The sequence below is a fragment of the Hibiscus syriacus genome, unplaced genomic scaffold, assembly GCF_006381635.1.
Source record: "Hibiscus syriacus cultivar Baekdansim isolate YM2019G1 unplaced genomic scaffold, ASM638163v2 tig00110346_pilon, whole genome shotgun sequence".
In the NCBI taxonomy this organism is placed as follows: Eukaryota; Viridiplantae; Streptophyta; class Magnoliopsida; order Malvales; family Malvaceae; genus Hibiscus; species Hibiscus syriacus.
In genome coordinates, this window is record NW_024062697.1 from 179190 (window position 1) to 182776 (window position 3587).

Consider the following 3587-nt stretch of genomic DNA (forward strand, 5'->3'; position numbering starts at 1 on the left):
AATTATTGATTTATTTTAAATAAAGATGATATTATAAAATATTTACAAATTAAGGGTTAAATATGATTTTATACTAATTAAGAAACAAGTATATTTGTCATTTCAAAAATAAAGACTTGATTAAGAATTAAGTGCGTAGAATATAGTGTGTATTGTCATCTATTTTTAAATCAAAACTTATGTCCATTTTCAGCTCATATATAATAAATTTCTTTCACAAATCCACTAAAAAGATTATGTAATTATAAATAGGCGTATTATTGAATTGTGATCTTCGACACTGGTATGTATTATGTTTGAAAGATATTATAGAACCTAGTCGAACTAGGAGGCCATCAGGTATCGTGGTGTTGTTGGTTATCTCTTTAGTTTAACACACTGGATGTTTCTGGTTTGATTTCGGGTGATGATAGTCATTTTCAATTGTGTTTAGTGCTTTTTATTTCGATGAATAAAAGGAAAATCTAAAGTCTAACACCGTTATCGGGGATTGAATCAGGGTCACCCATGTGACAAGCGAGAATACTTATCACTATACTATAATGACCTTGTTGATAAATAGCTAAATTGATATATGTTGAGGGTCAAAATAATTGATTTATTCTAAATTAAGATGATATAATAAAATATGTACAAATTAAGGGTTAAATTATGATTTTATATTGTTTAAGAAACAAGTATCTTTGTCATTTAAAAAATTAAGACTTAATTAAAAGATAAGTGTGTAAATTATAGTGTGTATTGTCATTTATTTTTTAAATCAAAACTTATGTCCATTTTCACCTCATCTATAATGAACTTCTTTCACAAGTCCAATAAAAAAATTTATGTAATTATAAATAGGTGTATCATTGAATTGTGATCTACGACACTTCTATGTATCATGTTTCAGAGAAATTATAAAATGCAGTGGAATTAGGATGTCATCAAGTGTCATGGTGTAGTTTGTTATCACGTTAGTCTAACACACTAAAATCCCTTTGGTTCGAGTTAGGGCGATGCTAGTCATTTTCAATTATCTTTAGTGTTTTTTATATTGATGGATTGCTTTTAGTGTTTTTTATTTCAATGGAAAAGGAGGAAAATATAGAGTCTAACGCTGTTGTCAGGGCTGAACTTGGATCACCTGTGTGACAGGCAAGAATACTTACCACTATACTACAACAACCTTCTTAGCTAGCTAAATTGATAAATGTGGAGGGTTAAAATTATTAATTTATTTAAAATTAAGATGATATTATAAAATATGTACAAATTAAGGGTTAAATATGATTTTATAATGATTAAGAATCTTCGTAATTTTAAAAAATAAAGACTTAACTAAAAAAATTGTAAATTATAGTGTGTACTTTCATCTATTTTTTAAATTCAAACTTATGCACATTTTCACCTTATCTACAATGGATTTCAACTTGTACATATCATGTTAGTCTAACACACTGAAGCTCTTCATTTCATGTTCGGGCGATGCTAGTAATTTTTAATTGTTTTTATTGCATTTTATTTCGATGGAAAAAGAGGAAAATCTAAAATATTGCTGAGGATCGAACCCGGGTCACCCAGTGACAGGCAGGAATAATTACCACTGACCTAGTTGTTAAATAGCTAAATTGATCAATGTAGTGGGTCAAAAATTTTAAATTATTTTAAATTAAGATGATATTATAAAATAAGTAAAATTAACGGTTAAATATGTTTTTATATTGATTCAAAAACAAGTATCTTCGTCATTTACAAAATAAAGAATTAATTAAAATAAAGTGTGTAAATTATAGTCTGTACTTTCATCTGTTTTTTAAATCCAAACTTATGTCCATTTTCACCTCATCTACAATGAATTTCTTTCACAAGTCATACACAAAAGATTATTTAATTGGAAATAGGTGCATCATTGAATTGTGATCTCCGACATTTGTACGTATCATGTTTCAGAGAAATTTTAAAAAGTAGTTGAACTAGGAGGCCATCAAGTGACATGGTGTAGTTTGTTATCATGTATAGTTTAACACACTGAAGGTCTTCGTGTTCGATCCTGGTGATGCTAGTCGTTTTCAATTGTTTTTAGTGCTTTTTATTTGGATGAAAAAAGTGGACAAACTAAAGACTAATGCCATTGTCACGGATCAAACTCGGGTCACTAATGTTACAGGCGGGAATACTTACCAATATACTACAACAAACTTGTTTATAGATAGATAAATTGATAAATGTGGAGGGTCAAAATTATTTATTTTAAATTAAGATGATATTATAAAATATTTACAAATAAAGGGTTAAATAAGATGGTATTTTCGTCATTACCAAAATTAAGAATTAATTAAAAATTAAGTGTGTAGATTATAGTGTGTACTGTCATCTATTTTTAAAACAAAACTTATGTCTATTTTCAACTCATATACAATGAATTTCTTTTAGAAGTCCAATAAAAAAAGATTATGTAATTATAAATAGGCTTATTATTGATTTGTGATCTTCGACACTGGTACATATCATGTTTCAGAGAAATTATAAAACCTAGTTGAACTAGGAGGCGATAGGTGTTGTGGTGTAGTTGGTTATCATGTCAGCTTAACACAATTAATGTTTCCGGTTCGAGCCCGAGCGATGCTAGTCATTTTCAATTGTTTTTAGTGCTTTTTATTTCGAAGGAAAAGGAGAAAAAAAATTAAAGTGTAAGACCCGTTACAGGGGATCTAACCCAATTCACTCATATGATAAGCGAGAATACTTACCACTATACTACAATGACATTGTTGATAGATAGCTAAACTGATAAATGTGAATGATCAAATTTATTTATTTATTTTTAAATTAAGATCATATAATAAAAAATGTACAAATAAGGGTTAAAATGATTTTCTACTAATTATGAAAAAGTATTTTCTTGACTTTATGAAAAAAAGACTTAATTAAAAAAGTGTCCAATAAAAAAAGATTTTGTAATTATAAATAGGTGTATTCATTGAACTGTGAACTTCAACACTTGTTCATATCTTGTTTCAGAGAAATTATAAAACCTAGTTGAACCAGGAAGCCATTAGGTATCATGGTGTAGTTGGTTATCATGTCAGTCTAACACTCTGAAGGTTCTTAGGTTCGAGTCCTAGTGGTGCTAGTCGTTTTCAATTGTTTTTAGCGCTTTTTTATTTCGATGAAAAAGGAGGAAAAATTAAAGTCTAAATCTGTTGCAGGAGATCAAATCCGGGTTATTGGCGTGAAAAATGGGAATACTTACCACTATACTACAACGACCTTGTCAATAGATAACTAAACTGATAAATGTAGAGGGTCAAAATTATTGATTTAGTTTAAATTAAGATGATATAATAAAATATGTACAAATTAATGGTTAAAATGATTTTATACTGATTATGAAACAAGTCTTTTTGTCATTTAAAAAATAAAGATTTAATTAAAAAATAAGTGTGTATTGTCATCTATTTTTTGAATCCAAACTTATGTCCATTTTCACCTCTTCTAAAATGAATTTCTTTCACAAGTCCTATAAAAAATATTATGTAATTATAAATAGGCGTCTCATTGAATTGCGATCTTCGACACTTGTATGTATCATGTTTCAGCGAAAT

General features: G+C 28.1%; 1 non-coding gene across 1 annotated transcript; it reads left to right on the forward strand.

The window, feature by feature from the left end:
- The first annotated feature begins 3040 nt into the window (after positions 1–3040).
- On the forward strand, positions 3041–3115 carry TRNAV-AAC. Its single transcript has one exon. It is a non-coding gene; the product is annotated as a tRNA-Val (tRNA).
- The last annotated feature ends 472 nt before the right edge of the window (positions 3116–3587 follow it).